This window comes from Zonotrichia leucophrys, chromosome 3 (assembly GCF_028769735.1).
Source record: "Zonotrichia leucophrys gambelii isolate GWCS_2022_RI chromosome 3, RI_Zleu_2.0, whole genome shotgun sequence".
In the NCBI taxonomy this organism is placed as follows: domain Eukaryota; kingdom Metazoa; phylum Chordata; class Aves; order Passeriformes; family Passerellidae; genus Zonotrichia; species Zonotrichia leucophrys.
The window spans coordinates 53884976-53910016 of record NC_088172.1 but is presented as its reverse complement, the minus strand read 5'-3'; the positions used below and the strand labels follow the sequence as shown (position 1 = coordinate 53910016).

The following is a 25041-nucleotide window of genomic DNA, read 5'->3' as shown; positions in this document are numbered from 1 at the left end:
AGAATTGATGTTAAACATATATTATTTCTATTGATTTATTGACTGAGGCAAATTACAGCCCTGTTCTGGGTGCCAGTCTACTGATCTTATGAAAGGAGGAGTTAAGGCTGAGAGTCAAGTTTGGGAATTCTTCAGTAGTGGATTTAGGTGGAAAGCAACTTGTGAAACTGTGGCCTTTCTGTTGCTTCCCTTGTGGATGCTCTGTTTTACGTGTGCAGAGGATGGGGCTGTCTTAGCACAGCTCTTTGCAGATGCACATAATGGCTACATCTGCTGCTGAATTCACCCTCAAAGCCTCTTTGTGTAGCCACATCAGACCCAGCCAAGGTACTACTGACCCTGTTTCATGCAGAACGGAAGAGGAACAGAGGGGTGATCTCTGTTTGATTCTGGCAGAAATCCAAAGCACAAAATTCACTTTTGGTTCAATAGAGATGTGTCCAGAAGAGCAAATGGAGACTTGCTCTGTTTTTGTGGGAGGAGTTGCTATAGGTCACCTTTTAAGTCCTCCTGAGGCCCATCATTTCCATGCTATTGTAGTGGCACTGGTCTGGTGACTTGTTTAGGGCTGAAACTTGCAGCAATATAAATCAACTAGTCTGCAGCCCTGTGCATTTACCACTGATTTTTTACTCATTGCTCTAGCTGATTTTTTGTTAATTATCAGTCCCATGACATTTGTAATTTCTCAACTAAATTCCATGGGCTGCTGCACATGCTTGCAGAAATATTGTCATCCTACGTCACTTTCTCCTGAGAATTTCTTTTAAGGATCCTTGGCAGCTGCAGCATCACTGCTGATAGTTTCAGTGGGATTCCTCAACAAGAAAGATCTATTTTTCATTACATTTGTTAAATGTATATCCAAACATACCTGTCTGTTAAGCATCTTGGAGGGGTCCTATGCAGTTCAATTCTGCCTTCCCCTCACTTCCAGCACTCTGCACAGACAAATACGTCTGAGCTCAGTCTGTTCCATGATTAAGATGAAGGGTTGATCTGGAAAATGTGTGACTTGTGAGTTTAATGGGTGGTGCTTAGCCAGGCCAGAAGTTCAGATTACAGTTCTGGCACCAGCTGTACACAGAGCACTGGGCTTTGTGTTTCCCAGGGGACAATACAGTAATGGGTGATGTATTGGTAGCACATCACCGGACTGTCCACTGGCACACACTGCTGTATCTCTATCAATTAGTTCTTATCCATTAACAGTTGTGGGGATATAATGGCTGTTTTATGTGGAAGGTGTGTGTATAGGCCTGCCCATATGAAAAACAATTTGATTTTTTTACCCTCCTGATATCATTCTTTATTTAATAGCTCTTTTACGGTGTGTGTCACAAACACTTAAGTCATGCCAAAATTACTTTGAAGCAGCCTATTTTATTACAAATAAGCAGGGATCCTAAAATGCTATGGTTTGGCAGAATAATTGTATGGTAACACAGAGGGAATCTTGGCAGTTTTTGTGAAAAGCAGTAAGCAAGCACGTGCTGATTCCTGCCAAGCACCACAGAGCTGTGTGCAAGCTTCCAGGGTCAGAAGAGCTGCTCTCACACCTACTTGCCAGAGCAGCTTCACAGCTTCCCCATCAGCGTGGAAAAGGCAACACGGGTGTAGGCCCCAAAGCCAGTCTCCACCCTGAATATTAACAGAAAAGGCCTGTCATATGAGATGTTTACAAGTTAAGTTCCCTTATATGAACAACTTCTCTCCCTGAGGAGGCTGATTCCATCTCTACCTCCCAGTTCTGCTTTGCAGACTTGAAACTTTTGCTGTGGTCCACTCCTCCCTCAGTTTGGTACAGATCTTACAGCACGATGCATCAGAGCAATGTGTTTGTTGTACCAGAGCCACTGCCCTGGGGCAAGGAGAACAGATGGCAGATGCCTGGGGTACACCTGGAGTTGTTTGCAGTCAATGTGTTTCTCGCAGTCAATCCCTGACTAAGTGAATGCACTGTCCTTCAAAAACACTGGATGTTTACACAAAGATCAGGGCTTGGAGAGGCAGTGGATTTGCAAGTTTTGTAGGACTAGCCTGTGTAGAAGTTCTTCCCCTGCTGTGCACCAGGATGCTTCCCTCAGTTCTCCTGAAGTGTTCTACATTTACTGGAAAGAAAGCAGGAGCAGGGAGATCCTGCAGAGCAGACAAGCCTAGGTGGATCTAGCCCTCCTAAGGACTGTGTTTGCCCCTTAAGATGTGAAGCATTTTCCTTGTGGAAGCCAGGACAACAGTTTGATGCCTCTGCTTCCACTGGCTGATGCCAGCCAGCCCCTTCTCCCCCCACACCATGGCTGCTTTTGTGGTCCACTCCCAAGCCCTCTGCCCAGCCAGTGTTTGGAGGGAGGGCTTATATAGCACTTGCTGCAAACATGGACTAATGGTGCTTTTTGGTGATTTTCCCCTTTGTGTGAGCACCAGTCAAGCTAGGCATTCTCTCCTCTTTTCTTCTCTTACACTGTGGCAATGTGAGGGACTTTAGACAATAGCAATGAAAGAGCAACACCGATATGCATGAGAAAGAAGTCAGGAGTTTACAGTGAAAAAAGAAATAAAGAATAAATCTGCTGTGACTGGAGACTGTTTCCTTCTCTCCTTATCAAACCACAAATGGGAAAACCCCAGCCACAGCTCACTGTTGTTTATTTCTCGTACTTTTGCAAATCTTTGACAGCATGGCTTTTAGGGAGGAGGGACTGTGTGAATGAATCCTGAAAGTCGCCTTTGCCCTGTTATCATACCAGCAAGGAGGCAGCAGGAGCATAGCTGTGAGAAGGGTACAGTAGAATGAGCCTGGAGCAGGGATCCTTTCAAGCCCATATAGAGCACAAAGAGCCTTCATCAGTGCCTCTCCATGTGGAAAAGGGATTGTATTCCCATTTTGTCTTCACTGCCACAGCTGCAGTCTCCCCAGGGAACAATAGGAACATTTACCAAAATAAGGAAAGCAGTTGTGCCAAACCCAGAAAGCTGTTGGGTTGGTTGTTTTTTGGAAGGGAAAGCTCTGTACAAGCTGTCCACGAGCTCAAAGAACAAGGTGGCAACTGCGTTCCTGGAAAGAGGCCACATTTATAGATGCCTTCTGAAGGCAGCTCTGATTTTGTACTATTCTCCAGAGTCTGTGGGATGCATAGACATGGTTCAGGGTTTGATCACAGAAAAGAGATCAGACAGACCTTTGATCAGATCAGTCTCTGCTTCCTACCTGTAAGAATTCAGAGCAGAAACCATCAACCCAGCTGGTGCTGAACTCCTACAGGTTTAGTCAGGTAGAGTGTGGGCTCATGCTAAACCTGCCTTTGGAAAGTGAAATGCACTGTCAGTTTTTCCCAGCTCTGTTCAGCTGATTTCTATTCCAAATTAGATATCAAGGTTAGATTGCAGTGTGGGTTAGATTGCACCACCCCTCTATACACTGTGCTACTACTGCATGGGAAAAGGTTACAAATCAAAAATAACTCTATAAATACAGCGCAGGGTGTATTCTATGCCCTTCCCATGACACCATTTTAGTTGCATTTGCTTTGCAGTATGGTTTGTTTATTCTTTCATGGGTGCTTCCCCCAAGACTAAGTTGGCAGCTCTAAAGGTTTTTACTCATCCTCAGGTGACTGGGTCCACTGGATGCTTTTTCAATTGTGGAGGGCAGGTGCATATGGGCCATTTTTCCAAAGTGTCTGTGCTGCTGTTTGGCTCTTCTGCATTCAGCTTGCTATTGTATCTCTGTGGCACTTGGGAATTACTCATTCCTTAGGTTCCTTGAGGTGACTAGCCCAAAGGAATCAGGGAATTGAAGTTGCCCGTTGTTTCTGACTGAGCAGATGCAGATCTAAACTTTTCCTTACTTACATGAAAATAGTAGAGAGCATGTATAATTCAGTCTGAAATCTATTCTTTTCAAAATCTCTGGTTGAAGGTACTCAAACAATACTGAAAAGTGATATGCTTACTTTTTTTTTGTTACTCCAGCAGGTTTTTCACCTTATTTGCTTCTTTATGCTCTTCATTTGCAAATCAGAAAATGAGATAGGACTTTTTGCCAAGCTCATTTGCCATCAGGGACCAATTATGCTTCCTACCAAATACAGAGCAGTGCAAATCTTGATTTTACTTTTCAGGATTAACACTAATATTTTCTTTTAGATTTTTTTAAACATAGGCTTGTATATCTCTTGTTTCTGCACCTTCTGTTTTGCATTGAATTTCAGCATCAAAATTATCTCAGATCTCAAAATGTGAATTAAGGGAAACAAAAAAGAAGCTGGATTTGACATTGAATTCTAACTTGCATGTGATTTTTCAGGCATAAGTCATCTCACTTTCACATTAAATATTATCTGTAGCCTGGCACGGGCCGAGGAGCCAGTCTGGAATAAGACCAAGAAAACCTGGCCGAAATGTAATTTGGGGTTTCATTGTACGTGTGTCCCGTTGATACAGAAACTAGAAAAGAAAGGCAGGCTTGGCAATGCAAGACCTTACCACTGCCCTGGCTCCAAGCATTGCAAGTGCCATGAACACAGCTGTTATTATAGGTGCCCAGGAGAAACAACCAGAAGTAGTTGGATTTTGCCCATCATTTCTCTCCAGCTGGCTTGCTCTGAGCCCCAGGGGTTTGATGGGAGCATCCCCAAACTCTTCATCATTGTTTTGCCCTTGTGAGTTTGTCATCCTGTGTTGTCACCTGCTTCCTAAGTAATAAGTACAACTGCCAGTAACCAGGTCCTCAACACCACTAAATCCACCAAGAATTGGAACTTTTATGAGCGCACATCTAGATTCCATTTTCCAGGCAAAAGCAGTGTCAGGCAAAGCAAATCTTTCCAGGGACAACTCTGCTAACTACAGCTGAACTCCCCTGAGCACATTTGACCCCATGCTTCGAAAGGATTATTTGTTGTCATGTGCTGTCCTTGTCCTTGCACATCCACACACTGCAAAATAAAATGTTCTGTGAAGTTTTGGCCACCCATCAAACTCAAGATGATAAATTTGAAACAAACATCTCCATATTAGCTGGTGATTGCCATATTGTTGCTACTAGCAACAGCTGCCCCGTTAGTGTTTTAAATAAACACTCCACTTCTGTACTGCTATCCCATTTTAAAGCATGACTACCTTATGAGGATTTCTGAGAGCAAATGCTTCTCGTGGCACGGGCTCTGCCTCCTGCTGCAGAGCATCACGAGGTCTCTGGGAGGAAGAGACGTGCAGGGAGCGGAGGTGCCCCCAGGGCAGGCCAGGCTGGCCTCAGGCACCAGCCCCAACCAGCACAACTGGAGGGCACTGAGGGCTGCCACACCCAGAGCCAGGGCAGCCATCTGCAGCCATCTTCACATCTGCAAAAGCACAGTGACACTTCCAGGCCAGGAAAAAGGGAGAAATTCCCACCCTGCAGGGAAAGCAGGAGCTGGGATCTCCCCCTTGGGAGAGTGGGGTCAGAGGAAGACAAAAACTTTTGAGTTCAGCTGTTTGACCCATTGCTGGAGAGGGCCCAGCTTGAAGGTCAGGCTGTTCCCTTCAGGCCTGCATTCCTGCAAAGTCAGCCATTAATTTATGCTGCTGACATGCAAACCAGGTGCTGTTACACTGCCTTTACTCATTCTGCCTGTGTGTGCCTGCTCTGGACCCTGCATTTTCTTCCAGTCCTGCAGTCACTGCACAGAGATGACACTAAGAAGTATGTAGAGAAGGTACCCTGCATGCCACAATGTTCATTTTCCTGTTCAGTGATGGTGGAGGCTTGAAAGGAAGAATTTGTTCTCCATTTCCATTTCCTTTTAAAGGTTTGTTTGTGCTGTGTTTGAGCTTTACCTTTTCTCCCACTCAGCAGAGGATGTTTCTTTGGGATTTTTTTCTCTGAAAGCAGTCCCTTTGTGTGTTCTTACAGTCACACACTGCTTTACTGAGAAATAGCAAGAAATTTTGTGAGGGGAGGATATATCTTTAACCAAGCCAAATGATACAGCTACAAAACCATTCCTCAGGTCTGAAAAGAAATGTCTGTCTTCACTCTCAGGACAAGCTGAGAAGAAATGCTCTGAATTTTACCAGATCCATTGATCAGTTACTTGTTAAGAAAAGATCAGATACCCCAGAAGTACCTCAAGAAGGGTCTTTTCAAAGAGAGATGAAATCCTCTTTCCTTTAGGCACCCAAAGATCTCAAAATGCTAAGCCAAAAGATGTACAGTTCAGCAACTGCTGTAACATTTGAGTAAGCCATACACCATATTTATTACAGAATCTTAGTTCTGCTTGTGCAACACTGTGAACTGGTATTTTCCTTGTATAACTTAATTAAACTTAGTATTCAGAGAATAAACATGAACACTCATTAGCCTGTAAGTTATGCCAAACTGAAGATGATGGTACATGTGTCAGGGAGTTCTTCTTCCATTTAGTACGTGGCAGGGCAAAGTGGCTATCATTGCATTATACAAAAATCTCCAGAGTTTATCTTTCAAATTTAACCTTTTGGAATCATTACATTACCACCTCCAGTGCTATACTCAGCAAAACAATGTTTGAAGATACAACATATCATAGTAATTGACAGCTGGCTGGGCTGTTTTAGGAGAGCCGGATTGCTGGAAGAGGAGTTTGCAAGGCCTTTCTTATGTCCCAGTGGTTGTTCCTCCTCCCTCCTCTCTGGTTCTATTTGCTTCCAGAACCAAGCATTCTCACAGTTTTCTTTGGATGAGAGTGTGCTGCAACATAAACCTGTCATAACTGTGAGACTGACATGTATAAACAATGCAGATAATATTTTCATTCTGGCCTAAAGGAACAGTCCTAATGAACGTCACAAGTATGGAAAAAGTCATTACATTAACAATGGAATGTGCTTACTCAGCACTCAGTAATCAACCCCTAAATGTAAACAAGCTACAACACAGTAATCCCCCTATTAGGGAATTTTCAGACTAACCAAAGACTGTAATTGCATCTTCGTGTTGGGATTTTGTAGGTGTACTCTGGGAGATGCTTCAGTTTGCCCTTTGATTTTCCATGCAACATCTGAAAGGTAGCCTGCTTTCTTTCTGCCTCAGTTTCTTATTAATAATGGGCTGAAAATAAAAGGTCACTCTATTGCATAACGTGCTTTGACATCTTTTGTTGAAAACTGGTACATACAGGAGAAGCCTGTAAATAGTTCAGCAGCTATTCCCTCTCTTGCCTCCTATGCACTATACAGCAAAGAGAAGACCTTAATTTTAGCCCTACTGGCAAACCTTTGATAAATAAAAGCATGTTTTGAAGTGCATCACTCATGAGAAAATTACAGTTTTGTCTAGGCACTATTTGTTGGGACAAGAGCTTGTCCCTCCAAGGTCTTTGCAGTTCTACTTGCCACATCAGAATGTAGCAGTCACCTCCTGGCCATGTCACATACACATTTGTTATAAGCATGAAGCTTATAGTAGAATAATATATGAAAATGTGACAACATGTTATCATGTACCAATGAAATAAACATTCAATGTGGTGACTGAACCAGTCATTTTACCTGGATTGTGTAATTAGATACATTCTGAGCATGAACTCCCCTCTCTTTGCCTGGCCTCTGGCAAGGGATCTGACATGGGGGCTCCAGCATGGTCGCAGCAGAGGCTATGCTTTCATCATCAGGCTGATAGTGGAAATGGTGTCACCTGATGTCTACATGCTCTATCAGGAGTTGCTTCCCTCAATGCAAGCTTGGGAAGAGCTGCATGGCACTGAAGTAATTGCAACTACTTTATCTCCAAGTTCCTAAGAAGGTCCTTGCCTTATATATTCAACATAGAAGTGCTGAAGGTAAGAAGTAGCTGCAAATTCCATAAACTTCATATTTAATCTTCAAAAAATCACTGGGACAGTGACTGGATGGATATATGTATGGAGGTTGACTTCTTGCTCTGTATCCCAATGACAAGCCAGTGAACACTCCTTTCCACCACTGTGACACCATCTGTGTGAAGGCTGAGATGCTCAGTATGCCAAAGTATTTGATGCAGTTCCTCACTTTGCTGAAAAGTGCACAGAAAAGTGCTTAGCTGAAATTCTGGGCAGGAGGATGAACTAAATACTTTTGGTACCAAGGCAGAAATCACTGCTTTCTCCTTGTAATTAGTAGGTTTGTCCCTTTCCTCTACTCTTACCATGAACCAATGAAAATCATTGCATTTAGGCTAATGTGTCCCTTAAGAGCTTGAAATTCTGCTCTTTCATTTTCAGTGCACTGGAGTACCTGGTCGAGAGACAAGGCCCATTTTATACCCCACAGATTGCTTATTTTTAAGAGCAGGGGAAGAATCCAATAACAAATGGGAACACTATCCTCTCTTTGGTCAACCAGTGTTTTTTCTTAGCTTACCTTACAGAAATTTGGATGTGGTTTGGCCAGTGTTCTATGTAGATAAAGTGATTTTAATGAAAATAAGAAAAACCCTCATGCCTGTATTTTCCAGTTTAGTCTCTAAATACTGGATGATGTTGTACTTACTGAAAAAAAAAATCAAAAAGTTTCATCAGCTTGAAAGTAGTTGCCTAATTTCTTATACAGAGATAATTCATTAAAAGGAAATTACAGTCAGACACTGGTTGTTCTCCTCTCTTCCTTCTCTTTTTTATTCTTTACAATTGCTTAGCAGATCCAAGTTTTAGTTCCTCAAAATTCAGTTTTTGTTTGTTCTCCTTTTCTCAATGTGCAAGACGCCACCGGTCTTGCAGAATGAATTTTCCCGCCAAAACTGCCTTCTCTCACAGTGGTTTGTGTGGCTGTTTCTGTACTTGTGTAGGAATAACCAAATAGGGCTCCATTTCCTACAGCCTGGCTCTCCAGGCATCCCAGATATAAAAATACCACCATTTTGTTTAGGTGGTGTTCAAAATTAAACAGGGGTAAGTTTCCACAGAAAATGGGAAAAAATCCCAGGCCTCTGTTTTTGGATTGTGGCTGTTTGAGAGAGCACTTGTAAAAGCCTGCTGTCACGAAATAGTCTATTATTTTTAGTGAACTTCTGTTCTCAAAATGGGGAATTTCCATTAGGAACCACAGAATGGGGGTTTCACAATGATACATGTCTGAGCACTCTGCTTTGTATGGTATGGGTATCATCCTGGTCCTTGTTCCTTGGAAGAGAAGAGGGTATGGAAACAGCACGTGCCCACTGGTGGGATTTTATCTCCTTTGCCCCAGCTTCTGCACCATCTCAGTGGGAGCAGGCTGGAGCTGGCCTTGGTGGCTGTGGGAATCCTGGTGCTGGGGAGTTACCACTGGGGCTTCTGGTGAGGAAGGGGAGCCAAAGACCAAATCCTCAAAGTTGCTTAGGGACCTATTGCCTTTTTAATCACCCACTCACCCTGAATTAAAACAGGAGCTGAGAATCTAAGTGCCTTGACAAATTTGGGATGAGGTTAGTGTCAGGGAGAGGTCAGGCAGGCTCCAGCAGCCTGAGGTATTACTCCTTGCAGTATGCTCTTCTTCATGACTACTATGCACTAAGCATGGCTGAGATAAAACTAACCTGCATTTAGGCAGTGCTTTCCATTTGATCCTTTTGATTTTCAGTACCAGTGAAAGGTACAGGGAGTCTACCTGATACAGCCCCCAAATCACCTCTATAGAAAATAGATGGTAAAAACATATAACCATGACCTAGACTGCACCAGATAATACAGAGGATGGATTTAATATCCATTCTAGGTCTAGGGACACAGATAGAAAAGGGATGTGGCTCAGCATCTAGGTTTTGATTTGAGTTGTCACAGAAATATGGCACAAAAACATCGCAAAGCTGGGATTCAGAGATGAATTGCTCTAAATAATGCTTTCAGTCAATGACTCGTCTCTAAAAAAATGAGTATGATTCAAAGATCTAGTTCCAGACAAAATCTTATGAATGGAGAGATTTCATTGTCCCTAGAGTAGATGTTCTGAATGAACTCTGCCTTGGACTAACTTAAGGGGCCACAGTGAGAGGTTCCCTTAGTGCAATATCCTTTACTGTAAGTGGGCACTGAATCACTGATATCCTCTGGCACATCCTCACCATGGTACCATATGTATAAGCCTTTAACAGGACTTTGGCATGTTAATAATCTTGTGCACAGGCAGAAACCATTCCTTCTTCGCAAGCCTTGCATTAAAAAAAGGATACACATGGCCCCAGGAAAATGAGGGAGGTGTAATTTTCTTTCATGAACAGTGTTACACTGCAAAGTGTAAAGTACAAATCCCATTAAGATCTTGCAGGAATTCAGGAGGTGTTGGGATCTTCCTGTATAATACAAAACAATAACAGAAGGGTAGAGAAAACCAAGAAGCCATCCTAGCGTATCGTCTGGCTATGGATAGTGGCATTTGCACCCATCATGGCTGATTTGTACTACAGCCTCCCCAGCTGTCACTGAGCCTCACCCCATTAGTGCTGGCTAACCTGAATCCTACTTACCAGCTATCCTATGGGAGAGAGCATGTATACTCACACTTCTCTCAACACCTCCTGGAATGGTTACACTTCAGTTGAAGAGCAGCTAGTAGCAAACCTTTGTGGTCCCTGCTGACTGCAGCTCTCTGTAGAAGAGGCCTGAAGACAGAGTGATGCAAATACCTTTGCACTATTTTCTTCAAGCCCATTAAGCTTATGGGGAGGTAGAAAGTACCAAATGTTGTCAAAGACAATTAGGAAATAACGCCACCATTTTCCTTCCACCCATACTGCTCACAGTATTCAACAGTAGTACCTTGCTCTTAAATTCCTCTTCCCAGCAGAAGCTCTCACTCTGCTCTTTTGTGCCCTGAAGTGCATCTCATTTACCTGCCTAGGTCCCCTTCAGCAGCATGAGTCCATACCATTCTCATGCCTCCTTTATGACAAAAGAAGCCTGGGATTCCCATGTCTCATTTCTCCTGATGGTTTTGTAATAGTTGCTTTAGCCTGCCATTCCATTGGAGATGCCCTAAGCTGGGTCCAGATCTCAGCTTTGCCCAGGACACAGGGTGCAAAACACTCCCAGGACAGGAGCTGGGTTTTTGCTTCCAGACCAAGCAGAAAGCAGGCAAAAAAAGGAGTGAGAGAGAGGCAGATCAGCAGATGGGACTGCACATGTCAGCAAGGGCCTCCTGTGAAGGCTACATAATAGCAGGTGCCAGTGAGAGGATGTTCCAGCCCACTGTGCACTCAAAAAGTAATCACTGGTGACATTTCTTCACATCATCCTCCTCCTCAGAGAGGAACTGGCAGGTTCTGAGAGTTTTGTGTGTGGGAGGCTGATAAAACTACAAGTGGGGTCTGCTTCCATGCAATGAACTAACAAGGAAGCAGGGACAAAACAGTCCCTTTAATCTGACCAGTTGTAGTAACTTTTAGACTTGCAAAAATCTACAAGAGAGTACAGAAAGGTAAGAGTTTGCCCAGGTTCACCTTGCTGAGACTGGGTTTTTTTCCCCATTTCTCTCATTAAGGCTGCTCCTGAGAGCAAAGGTTTAAGCATTCAGAATGATAGAAAATGAGGGCTAGAGAAAGCCTTCCACCAGGGCCATGACAGCTGATCTCTGAGTAACTGTCTCAAAGGCACATCAGAGGGATTTTCTCTGCAAACCTGGTTCACGTGAGACAGCATCATAAGATCTGTGTCAGCTGGTCGGTCTCTTGCCTCAACACCCAGCGCCTTGTTGTGCAAGCATGAAAGTTTTCTACAACTCAGATGCAACCATGAAAGGTTTCTACAACTCAGATACACTCAACTTCTTTTTACTGAGCTTTTGACTTTGTTGCCAGTCAAGCCTGTTTTTCTCTTGAAAGCCACTGTGTGTATTTTGCTGCTTGAGAAATTTGCTGAATTGATAATTCCCACGACCAGAATTCTCTGTTTTCTGGGACATGCTGGTCATCATTGCCTCACTGGGTCTTCCCCCAGTGTTGAGATGACCATTCCTTCTATCAGCCTCACAGCAGCTGACTGACTTAGGTTTGTGATTACAAACCACAATATACTTGAAAAAGTCAGAGAAAGGTTTCAGATTACTTGGTATCAGAGAGAAGAATGGTTGCCACAATCATGCCTCACTAACTAGCCTTCAGTCAGCCCAAAACAAGGCAAAAATTCTCTTGGACCCCTGGGAAACAGTTATTTGTCAATACCACCTGTGGGTGACTTCAAGTTTTTCTCTTTTTTTTCACATTTTTCTCTTAGGGGATTTCAACGTTTTCACAGATGATTTCCTTTGTAGACCTTCAGCAACTCAAACACACACACACACTCATACACACATACACACTAACACCTGTATCCATCATCATAAATACAGATAACTCTTCTGTGATACGACACTTATCTTGATTGTACATTAAATATGCTGAACGTCATTTATCAGTCGGAGTCACTGGGGCACATTCTGTGTCTGGCCATGTTCCTGAGTGTCCTGTCAAATGAGAACCTCATTTGATTGCAATGTTAGAACAGCAGCACCTCTGCCATCCTCCCCACTTCCAGGACAAAAGACAGATGGAGAATATGGGTTTTGCAAGGCAAGGTGAGAAAGACATGACCTGAAGTAGCTTCATTCTTCTCCAGATCTCCCCAGATTCTGGCTGGTCCCCAGGACCACTGCCAGCCAGCTCACAGACCTCTCCATGATTCTTCTTTTCTTTGCAGTATAAGGCATCATCAGAGGCAGAGCAAAAGTGATCAAACAAACAAATCTTCTTTTCAGAGTAGGAAACTTAACCTTTTGCAAATACTTTCTAACTCAGAAGATGGTGAAGCCAGACCCCCAGCCCCAGGGCAAGGAGGAAGGTCAGGGAGCTCTAACTGGTTCTCAAGGCACCAGCTGCCATCAGCCTGTCTACTCTGTTCTGGGAAGTGCAGACAGTGCTCCCAGCCTTAGGAAGGTTTTCCATGGCTATCAGACAACACTGGATGCACAGCAACTGCAACAGGCAACATCCTGGCCACTGCTCTGAGCTGATAGTGTTCTAAATTATCCCAAACTGACCAAGAAAACCTACATTTTGAGGAGGCTGGCCAGAGTCTCTCTGAGTATTACCTTTATTTCCTGATAAAAATGTGCTGTGTAAGACAAAAACTAACAGGATCAATCCCAACAAATCAATCCCAGACATCCATATACACAGGTAGGCAGCGTTTGTGTGCTTACATGATTCTGTCATTTCTACTTGGGGGAAAAAAAATAGGGACATCCTGGGCAGATTTGCAGACTACATTTGCAATTCACATCAATACTAGTTCTGAGCATCCAGTGTCTGTTTAAGGGGACTACCCTGCCCTTTCTCCATGCTGACTGTGTTGAGGTTTCTGCAGAGCAAATCCCAGGCAATGCCTAATCTGAAGCTTCTTCATTGCAGTCTGATCCTCGGGGCTGTGGTTTTCTGAACAGACAAACACAGTCTCCTTACATTGTCTCTAAAATATACTCGAGGATGGAGAAGCCCAAAAAGTCTGAGTTACAGAAGCATTCATTAAGAATGACATACTCTGTGAATGAGACTAGCATTTGTATTAACTCTGGAGGCTTTAGTAGCATCCTTCTACTTCCTGACTTTAAAAACAACTTGGGGAACTTCCTTTCTTGGGTTATTTTGGAACTTCTGCTTGTAGTTGTGATTGAAACCAAGACCTGTGAAGATGTGTGGTGGTGGTAAGCCCCTACTGATGACCACAGCAAACCTCCACACCCCAATATTCAGCGGCTCATAGAAGCCTTGAACACAGTTGAAGTTTCAGCTTGGGCTATTCTGTTGGAGAAAACTAGTGTACATAAAAACATAAGAATGTAGGAAATAAGCAGGCTGGATTATTCTCCTGAATTATTCACCTAATTCAGATTTCTATCTCTAATGGCAAATGAAGCTACTTGTTTCAGAAACAGTTGCAGATCTCACACCTTTATAAGAAGGTTTTTCTTCCAAGCCTCTAGTTTATTACTTTTATATACTCTTGAGAAAAGCATACAGGAGTAGGCTGATTTAGTTTCTTATTTAATTAAAGACTGTTTTCCTATAAAGAGTTGGAATAATAGTACACTGGTAACAATTCCAGTTTTACCAGTACATCACCTTCTGTCCCTATGAGCAGAAGAGCAGAGAGTTCAAAGGAAAGATTGCTGGTAGGGAGTCAGAGCATTCTTCTGGGCACCTTCTACCCTCCAAAGTAGAATCAGTTTACAAACTTTTGTGCAATCCATGCAAGCTGTCCCATATATGCTGCCCTTTTGCATTATGCCTTGGCAGTGGGACTGTGAGCTTGCTGCCCTTGAAGGGAGAAGAGCCTTTTTGTGCCAGAGCCTCTACTTTTCACACCACTCAGTTCTCTCTACCATACCCAGAAAGTTCCTTACCTTGGTTCTCTCTGTAAAGCAGCATACAGTCATGTTAAAGAATGGGGACATTCACTAAGTGAATTAATGTGGTCTTTTATTGCATTAGTCTTTTCATGCAACAAAAGCAGGATGAAAAATGCTTGAATGGGCCTACACTCAACATTCTTTGTTTAATTACCCTATTTCTCCCTCAAAGGCACCTTTAAATGATACTTTTTTGTGCTGTCTGTTAACAAAGGTAGATTAAAACATTTCCATTAAAGGCACAGCCTTTCTTCTTTGAGTGACAGCTGGGTTGACATTCACTTCCCTCAGCCACCTGAGAAGCAGCCAATAAAAATAAAGACTTAAAGATTTCCAATTTCCAGTAGCCCTCTCAGGAAAAAAACTAAATGGGAAAAAACTCCCACCATCAAACAACCCCAAAGAACTAGGAAAGACTGCTGCTCTTTCTTGTGTTTCTCAGGAAAGCAAACAAACAAACAAACAAACAAAAACAAAACACAGACCTATACCATGGTATCACAAAAGTGGCATTGCAAATTGATTTTAGGAATTCTGCCTTTGGGTGCCTTCTAGGGAAATTTCTCATGGGAAGTGCATCTGATACAGTAATACAATAACTAAACAATAACTGAAACTTTTTTTAATTACTCTAAACAGTGGAAATGAAAAACAATCTGAGCTGATTTTAAGAAGAAATTAATAAGAATGCATGTATGTCTTTCTGTTCTTTTTCAGTCATCTCTCTCTGATAAGTCACTTCTCAGCAGGCATGAAGAGCATTGATGGGAAGCAGAAGATGCTCTTTGACCATTAGTATGACAAATACTGCAATTGAGGCTGAATCAGTAGGTGCAGCCTTTGCTATTTCCCACCCCTTCAGACCGATAAATTAATTCATCTTCTGACTAATTTAAGAAGTGTGGGCTTTACAAAGAAGTACCAACTTGTTAGAATGTAGGAGGAGAGTAAAAAGTCAGTGAAGTGCAGCGGCCTGACTGACCTGTGCACGGGCTGGATGTTTTGCTTGTGAGAAGAGAGGCTGTTCAGGGGTCTTTGCAGTTTAAGACTGTAGCAGCAAGTCTTTCAGAAAAGCTGGTATATTTTCTTGCCTAAGAATTTGGAGCTTAGGCTTAAAATTTTAGCCAAGGAAAGCATCTTTCTAAGAATCAAACCAAATTCTTTGTGTGCTGTAGAACGATCAAAGTCCTTTGTTCCAATACTGACAGGAAAAGGAAAATTAGTCTGATTTGTAGTGGTGCTTTTCTAAGTATGCAGCACAGTTACCTGGGCAGGAGGATGCCATCATTTTTACTGCATGTATGAGCTACACAGAGTTTAGATGCATGCCTGCAGAACAGTTAGAGGAAAAAACAAAATAACCCCAAAACCCAACCAAAAAACAAACAGCAGGTGCCAGGAACATCGTACTTCATAACATATTCTGTACCTGTTAGGGTACAGAAAACCTTTCCTTCTGTTACTACAAAGGAGCTGTCCTGGTCCACTGGGCAAAAGCTTTGCTAAGGGTCACTAGTCAGATTGATTTACACACTAGATTGCAATGCATCCAGCTGGCACCTGCTTACAGTGGCAGCATTTTCTGAATAATGGTCTACCATGTCCTAGATTCCTGATGCATTTTTTTGAGAGGATAAAAATCTTTAAAACCATTGTTCCACTCAGGTTGCCTGATCTCCTTCATTTTCCTCTTTCCTGTGAATCTTACAAAAAAATCCAAGAGCTGGGATCCTGAAATTAGCACTTTACCCAGCAAATGGGCTAGAAAAACATTGATGATATGTGAAGCATATCATAGCATTTAAATGTGAATCTTTTTTGTGCTGTGGACTTCCCTGGAGTTATGCTAGCAGCCCCTCTCACACTAAGACTGTCCAGGGAAATTCCCTTTCTGCCTTTAGTGTCTTCCTGAATGATTATATTTCATAGTTTCTTCAAATTAGAGAGATTATGTCTCTCTCATTTCCAATAGTTTCAAAGGATCTGCTCATGAGATAGCATCTGAACCAGAGACTGTATTACCAGGGTCTAAGTGGAGAAATTGAACCAGAAAAGTAGTGCTGGAGAAGGAAGAAAGCTGCCCATGGCTGAACTCCAGTGGGGAAGAGCAGTGGATATCAATGATTTCCTCAAGGTAAGCACAGATTTAATGCAAGTTGCTCTTCTGAAATGAAAGCTTGAGCCCTTCATGTATATTAGAAACACCAGATGGCTGATTTGAAACTCATTGATGAATGTTTAAGTGCTAGATTCATTGAAAGGTTGTCAAGCACTGGAACAGGCTGCCCAGGGAGGTGGTGCAGTCCCCATCCCTGGAGGTAATGAAAAGATGTGTAGATGGGGCACTTGGGGACATGGTTTTGTGGTGGGCTTGGCAGTACCAGGTCAAGGGTTGGACTCAATGATCTTGGAGCTATTTTCCAACCTCAGTGATTCTGTGATTCTACAAAGAGTCAATTGACTGCTTTGTTAGGGAAGAGTTTCTGTGTCAGTATGTTATGTATATATAGAAAGCCTGAGTTTATGGTCCGAGGGTGGGCATGCTTGATTGACTCTGCTGTTGTTGATCTCACCATCAGCATGGTTATTATTGACCTTGCTTATTACAGCACAGGGCCTGGGCTCAGCCAAATGAGAGCACGCCAGGTGACACAGGGACCAGGTTTCTGCCTGGAACAACAGGTACCTGAGGTCTGTGCAAGGAGAAGGTTCCCAGCTTTTCAAATTAAGAACCTGTTACCGGTTTCCTGGGAAATGTTTTTATAACCTAAGCATAACAGCCTGGAGAGTTGTGTCCTAAGCAGGCTCTCTGAAGTTAGGATGTGGGCAGATCCCCTGGGGGCAGTGACATGCCCATTAGCAGGTCCAGGTTGATGAGCCAGGTGCTGAGGACAAAGCTGCAGCTGCTTGATTGTGTTGCTCCCCCAGCCACCTATCCATATGTGAGCCTCCAGCAGGGCCAAAGTGGGACATTTGCTGAGGAAAAATAGGTGAGGTTTGTCTTTTCACAAAATGAAGGGAAGATTGAAACTGTTTTAAAAATTGCTTCTGCATTATGAAAAGTTTAACTGAACATAAAATTCTTTCACTGAAAAAAATAGCATTTCTTCAGCTGAACGCCAGCTATTCAAAATGTGAGACAACTTTTTACACTTCTTCCAATTTCAGGATCAAAGTTCCCAGCAGCCTGCCAAAAATAAGATTTTGAGCAGCTGTTCTTAAGAAATCAAGCTCCTTTCAAGTTTCTTCTTCAAGCCAGTTCCAAAAATACTTGTTTGATTGTCTTGGTGTGGGTCAGAAGCAGAGTTGCAGATTCACCCAGCTCACCGGTGGTTGGCTCAGCACGGCTCCAAGCAGGGACTGACTTTCACTTTCAGTTTGGCTTTGAGCTCGCTCGTGCAGAAGTTAAACTTTGAGAAATCCCCAAACACAAAGCCTAGCCACAGTATTACAATTAGTCAAGTGTAGGATTTTCCCATTGTCTGTTTATAACTGACTACAAGGTGTCTTGGGGTTTTTTGTTATTTCCCAAGAAACACATTAAATGGGGGGTTTCAGGGATTATTTTTAGATATATGAAAAAAAGAAAATATAAGATGTAAGAAAATCTATTTTACTTTATATTTATGAGACATCATCAGTAGGGTTACTGCTATTAGCAAAGGGGAGATGGTTTCTCGTTGCTGGGTTTCTGGGAAGCTGTTTTGACCCAAGGTTGCCATGGGTAAAAACCTAGAACTGTGGAAACCCTGGCTGGCTGGCTGGCTGTTGTTAAATATTCCTGCTTGCCCGAAAAAGTGAGGAATTGTCTCTCTAGATGCATATTGGATGGGTTTGTCCCTTTAGATGCTTATTCTTTTGCCATCCTGCAACCAGGCCTTGATTTTTGCAATGAAGCTCTGGAAGTGACACATCAGAGTCATGTTCTGAGCTGGAAGAAGGGCCAAGGGTGAGATCTGGCCTGGGCCTTACGGAACTGTGTGAACAACACTTTGAATGGGTTGATGAAGATTATGCTTAGGTGAGACTGCAGGATGAGGAAATGTCTATCAGAAGAAACACATTCTTCTTTTTTCCTTAGGAAAACAGGTAACATGAACACATAGGTTCATCCACAAGGCCAAGAAATAGTCCATTAAATCATCTAGTCTGGCTGTATATCCACACTGGAATTTCATCTGGTTAGTCTTGGAGTGAACCCAGCCAGCAATGTGTGATTTACTGTGATTCAATCTTTCACGATGGCTTATTGGCAGCATGGTTATTTTCAGATTTTATTTTTCCCAGTTTGCACAGCTACCTCTTCTCCTAATACCAATTTCACCTACTTCCAAGAGCCCCATCTTGCAGTTGTTTCCCCTACAATAACACACCCACACATACCCCAAGTCATCTTCTGATCTTCCTTTTACTATGTTACCCAGGCTAATATTCTTCAGATTCATTCTGCAGGGCTTTCTCAACCTTTCCCACAGTTTTTAAGAGATCCTTCTACAGTTTCATCAATTTTTCAAATCCTTTAAAAAACTCAGATACTAATGTGTCAGACATCCTTCAGTCCTACTATTTAATACACTTTTCTAATTTAAAATTAATCCCCTTACTTCTGCTAATTGCTTTGTATATACCCAAAGGTCACATCAAACTTTGAGTAAATAAAAGCTTCATTACAAGTGGTTGTCTGGGTAATAAATACCTGAAAGATGCTTTAAAACAAGTTACCTGTTCCAGTTTCCATCATCCACCTTAATTAAAGCATGATATGGACCATGGACACCCAGAGGATAAAAGAGCTCTGCTGTTCCTTAGGAAAGCTGAGGCCAGGTGCCATGGCGACACTGGTGGACAGGTGTGTCCAGAAATGCTGGGGACTTTGGCTGCAGGAGAGGTGGGGATGTCTTTCCCATGACTCTGGGGATGCCAGGACCCCCAGAAAGTTTACACCAGCAGTCTCAAGGAAACCCAAATTCATACCCTAGCAGAATAATGTTGGTAAAACTCCTCTATACAGATACAGAGTGTAGAGATTGACTCACAGAGTAGACGAGTCCTTTTGACCAAGAGCATTTTCAAGGGTTTGCACACAGTGGGTGCACAGTGAGGACAGGATTAAGGCACCCTCCTGGCTGAGTTCTGTGGGATCAGACAGTACAAGAGGCTTAGAAGTACCATAGTTAACTATACATATATTCTGTTCATACTGTTTACTAGGAAATTATACTGTTTGCTAGGAAATAGATGCCACAAGTTTGGCTAAAATCCCCCCTCCTAGCCAGAGGTGGGCAACTCAGACTCCATTTTGCCATTAAAGTAAATGGAGTGTTGCTTTTATGGCTGTGACAGATTTAAAATTAAATAGTTCACCCACTGATGTATGAGTGTTGCATGGGAAGCACCAAGTCATACTTTATCCTCCCCTGGGAGCTTCTCAAGTCCCTTGCTTTTCACTGGATGCTTGAAATCTAAGCAACTACTATTTCTTTTATGTGCCAAAACCAGCAGCATTTCCTCAGGCGACACCTTTATGGGATTAATTAATTTCTGTGCCCGTGTCTCTTCTTATTAATCCACCAATATATGTGGAACAGTGGAACTCTTGTGACTGCACCTCAGCCCTGGTTCCTTCAGTGCCTGGGTTTTTTCTGATTGTAAGCTGGGGGCCTGCCACTTAGTTTTCCAGTAGGGGACAGTAGGAAGTGACTGCTGCCTGGGATGAGAGAGGAGAAGAGGATGGGGTTTGAGACTCTAACAGATCTGTGTTGCCACATAAAACCCAAACACCTGGTCCTGTCTTCAGTATATCAGGGCCCTCCATTGGCTTGGGTGGCCTACAGACACCTGCATTTGCAGGAGTGGAAGAAAGAACATTCACCTCTGCAAGCTGCAGATCCCTCCATGGCTGACAATCCTCAAGAGAACTGGGCTGAGACCAGCTGAGGATCTTGTGCCTTCCAGTCTGCCCTCTCTCATGCAGGGTTAAGAAGTGCAGATGTATTTTCTATCTCATTGACACCTGGTTCCCATACCAGGTAACACTCACACCTCCAGGGACCTCAAAGAGAGCAGAATCAGAGTGAGAGACAATGTGAAGCACACCTCCAAGGCAGAAGAAGGTTCTCCTTCAGCAGCCGTCTAGTTTCATCTGCCTGTTGCTGCCTAGTTCCCTCTCCCTCTACAGGGCAGGTGACATGGTGACGTGTGGAATGAAAATCACAGATGATGCTCCACTAATCCCTTCTCTCGTGCAACAAGAGCACACCCATATACACACTGCTTCCTCCCCTGCCCTTGCTTGCTGTGCCAGCTGAGTGCTGGCAGGGAGCTCAGGACTGCCGAGAACTGCAAAGGTTTTGCTGCTTTGGTTGACATTTAACTATTAACCAATTTTGTGGAGACTGAAGGGAAAGGTGCTGTTTGTGGGAGGTGATATGTAGAAAGGAGAAAGAGTGGGAGTAGCAAGTGTCATCCAGTAAGAGCTGTCTGACCATGTTTACACATTTTGACCTTGGCTGTCTTAAGGACAGAGCCCTTCTGGGTCCCTTGCAGCCATGTGAGGCTACAGGCACCCATGCTTGGCTAAACCTGGGAGCTAAGTATTCCTGGGCCTGGGTAGCAGGAGATTGCCTGGCAGTAGAGGCATTGCATAACTGTGTGATTGAACTTAAAAACCCTGCCAAATGTGAGACCACAGGCAGAGAGTGGGAGGAAACCCTCTGGTTGCACTCCTTCTGGTGACATCATGGTACAATTCAAAGTTGATCTCCAAACAAACTTGGAGACACCTCACCCTGGCTCTCCTAGCTTCAATAAACACCAAAGAGTCCCTGTCAGGGAACTGCTTGAGGCACACCTGAGCAAGGGAAGGATGAGTGTCACGTGGCTCAACTCAGCCCTGGGGCTTCTCGCAGCATTGAGATGGTCCTGCAGCCCATTGTCTTTCCTGATCTCAAAGGTGCCCATTGCCACTGTCATAAGTGGGCTGCACAAGGACGTGCCAAGTGCCTTTGCTTTGGGGTAACAACAGGACTCAGCTCTCATCTGCTTTTCATTCACCCATAAATTTCAGTATTCCTCCCTGGGAGGATGCTGAGGAGAACAACAAAGTGAATTGTCTCTGGGCATGCATGAAATTATGTGGGACTGGAAGTAATGTGGAAAAGGAAAATTCCAAATTTTCCTAAGCCTGAAACATTTAGTCTGGCTTTGCTTTGGCTTTAGCTTGGAATCCCACCTAGGTGAGCTCGGGGCACTGGAGTGGGTCTATGCAGATTAGCAATGTCCTTTCATGGCTGGAAGTAGAGAAGGGAGCTAAAGAGACCAGGGCTGCACTGCTGGCACAGCTGGGCCCTGCCCACACCCTGGGCTCAGGGCAGAGGGTGGCACTTCACAGTGTCCTCACCTGGTGCTGGGGAGATGCTAAACACTGACCATGGCAACACTGGCATGAACCTGGTTCTGTGGTGACCTGGCATGGGGCAGTCCACATTTTTGCTGTCCAAGGCTATCACCCTGCCAAGCAAAGGAGACCTTATCCAAGCTGCCTGCTGGGGCTGTCCAGCTTGTGCCAGTTTCCAGATGGTGTCAAGATGCTGCTGGCAAGGGCTGGCTGGCCTGGGCCAAGCTGTGCTGTGCTGGGAACCCCTGAGCAATTTCTGAGAAGGACAATCCTGTTTGAGTGATGGGGAAAGTCCTTGACAACAACTTGTTTGCTAGCAGAGCAGGTGCCCTGCTCTGGAGACCTCTGGGGCTGCCTCATGCTGCAGAGGATGGGAGGGTCCTGGATGGAGGCTCTGGGGTGCCCATGGTCTGCATGTCCAGCACACTGCTGGCTGTGCTGCCCAGCCTGCAGCAGCAGCAGGGGGAGATGGCAGGAGTGTCAGCCCGGGGACGCCCACAGCGTGTTTCCTTTGCAGCAGCACACAGGATGTAGCTGTCATGGGTGTTCATTAGCCCGCAGCGCGATGCTCCCAATTTCCATCAGTGCGTCTCTCGGTTTGAGGTTCCCTCTCAGACCCAATTTTTAACAGGGTCACAGCACTGAAAAACCCATCCCTCTGAGGTCTTCTCTAGGTGCATTTTTTTTAAACTGCAATGAAGAAGCCTGTATTCTACTAGCATGCCATGAGCACCACTGGCCATTTATGGAGTTTGTCCAGAGGGCTGCAGTGCTGATGGACGCAGCTAAGTCCTAGGCAATATTGCACATGTTGCTGCATGTTCCTTGTGGCATGTAGATAGGAATAGCTCTGTGAGTGCAGAAAGGTCATGAAAACCTCAGAGTTTCATTTAGAAGTAAATTGAAATTATTAGCTGTTTAGAGATAAGCTGGTTATGACTGAGGCTTGGACACAAAATAAAAGTTTTACTGTTTTTAACAAGGTGTGTTGGTGGAAGTACAGATTCTGCCCTGCATGGAGCAGCTGTTCAGGTCAGCATCTGTGAGGGCAGCAGCTGCCCCAGCCCTGGGTGTGGCTTGTCACTGGCCAGCTCATGAGCACTCTGCTCCCACCAGTCTGCAGGTGAAACAGCGAGTGCTCCCAAGTTCATCTCCAGTGGGAAGAAGCTCCAGCTTTCTTCAAGCCCCATCGTGCAGCACTGTAATACAGAAATAGCAGAACTGGTACCAGAGCACCCAGCAGCCTTTGCTGCTGTCTATAACCCCCAGACAGGGAATGGTGTTAAGTGGGAACAGGGCTGTAACACCTGAAGACCCCCCAGTCTTTTTAAAGCTGCGTGGATGCTGTTATGGCCCACTGCACTGGGACACCTCTGGTCACACGGCTGTGTGGGCTCTGCAGGCCATCCTGCTGATCCCTGGTGGGACACATTCCCAATTCACCCCACTGAACTCTTCTGGTCAGAGCCCAGTGGCACTGCTCCTGGAGTCACAGATGTGTTTGTGGCAACATCAGCCAGTGTCAGGGCAATATTGTTTCAAAACATGTTGACTTCCCATGTTTCTGGAGTTTATTGAATGCATTTGGGTTACAGCTTTCATGAAATTGTAATTTATCAAAAGCACAATGAAGAATCACAGGCCAAGTTTCTGAAGCTCAAATTTAAGTTAGGTCATAGGTAGAATAAAAGTTTAAAGACCTCTACCAACAAGGACATATATTTCCCCATGAGAAACTTCTTAGTTTGAGTGATATTTTCAGTGTTACTTTTTTTAACAAATGTAACTTTTCCAAAGAAAGCAGACCTGTTCTATAATAATGTCAGCCAGCCTCTGAGTTTCTCAGCAGTACAATTTCTATTAATTGTTTTGAACCAACCCACACGAGAAGCTAGACACATTATTCTGTTTACAAATAGGTCTGTTTTCACAAAACTCTTTCTCAAGGAAATTGCTCTTAATAAATATGAAGTACTTTCACTTATTACTTGTATTATAAAAAGAGAAGGATCCTGCATAGATCAGAGCCCTGCTATGCTGAGGGTTAATAATAAGACAAATCTTACCCTGAAAAAACCTCATCTTTTGAGTTTGCTCCAGGTCTCTGCAGTCCCTGATTGTCTTATGCCTAACTCCAAATTAATCATCCCCATCCCTCTGTTGAGTTCTTAACCTCTCCATTCCTCAAAATATCGTTATCCTTATGAGGAAAGGCAGCATTATTAACCCTGTGTTACAGATGGGGACTTGTGGTGCAGAGGTGAAATGTCATGCTGAACGTTGTCTGAACCAGAGCAGGGGGTGGATGCCCACTCTTCTCCTAAAAGCAGCACCCTGACCGCTATGCTTCCATTCAGCTGGTCCTGTGATAGTATTACATTTTTATTCATTAATTTCCCATTGGTCAGTCTATGAAAGAAAATTCACAGTATATTATCAGCTGATTACACAAGGCAGCTAAAACATTTAGCTGCTATAAGTGCACAAAGGGTGAAAAATAAAGTTAGTAAAAGTGAATGAAGAGAAAAAGTGAAGGGCAGGAGCAGTATAGCTGCCAAGGAGTCGTGGGAGGGTATGGAAAGGAAACTGAAGCTTCAAGCTGACCCATAAAACTCCGTGGTGTTACCAGCAACCTCACTGAATTCACCTTCAGAGATTGTGTTTTGCAGTAACCTTCATTGACACCTGCCCACTTCAGTTCTGTGGCCAGCCAGAAACCTTCCTACCCCCCTTAACCACAGCCTTCCACACCAGGGTCCCTGCAGTCAGCCCCCAGGCTCTGCATGACTCACCCCCTCTGCATCTCTGCAGACACTCGCCTGAGCTTTCTCAGCTTCTCATAGCAAGAATAAAAAGGCAAATAAATGGGGTTGCATGATGACAGGGATCAGATCTTCAGTTTTGGGACAGGATCCAGAATCTCTGTAGGAGAGCTCAGTACATGCTGTGCCTCCCTGCTTAGACCTGGCTGCCTAGGCAGGAAAAGGAACATGGGTAACACAGAAAAGACCACACAGAGCCCAAGCTCTCCCACTCCTTGTTCTTTCAGTGAGAAGAACCCCCCAAAATGATGTTTTCCTCCACAAGGAAATGCAGTGCCACCTTCATTATCAGGTGGGAAATCAAGAGAGTCATTTGTTAAATGACTTTCCCAAATGTCACACTAAGGGCTGCAGATAAGACTTGCTTCACTTTCCTGAAAGACAGTGAAGTGTTGACTTCAGTACACTGCTCCTCTCAGCTCCTGCAACTGCCTCTGAAGTCATGGCAAGGGTTAGTCTGTGTCCACT

General features: G+C 43.9%; 2 protein-coding genes across 3 annotated transcripts in view; one reads left to right on the top strand and one right to left on the bottom strand.

Moving 5' to 3' along the window:
• The window catches only part of LOC135444883 (T-cell activation Rho GTPase-activating protein-like), a 66488-nt gene that overhangs the window by 20713 nt on the left and 20734 nt on the right, over positions 1–25041 (top strand). The window lies entirely within an intron of this gene.
• Positions 1–25041, bottom strand: part of TAGAP (T cell activation RhoGTPase activating protein) — a 45131-nt gene that overhangs the window by 9341 nt on the left and 10749 nt on the right. The window lies entirely within an intron of this gene.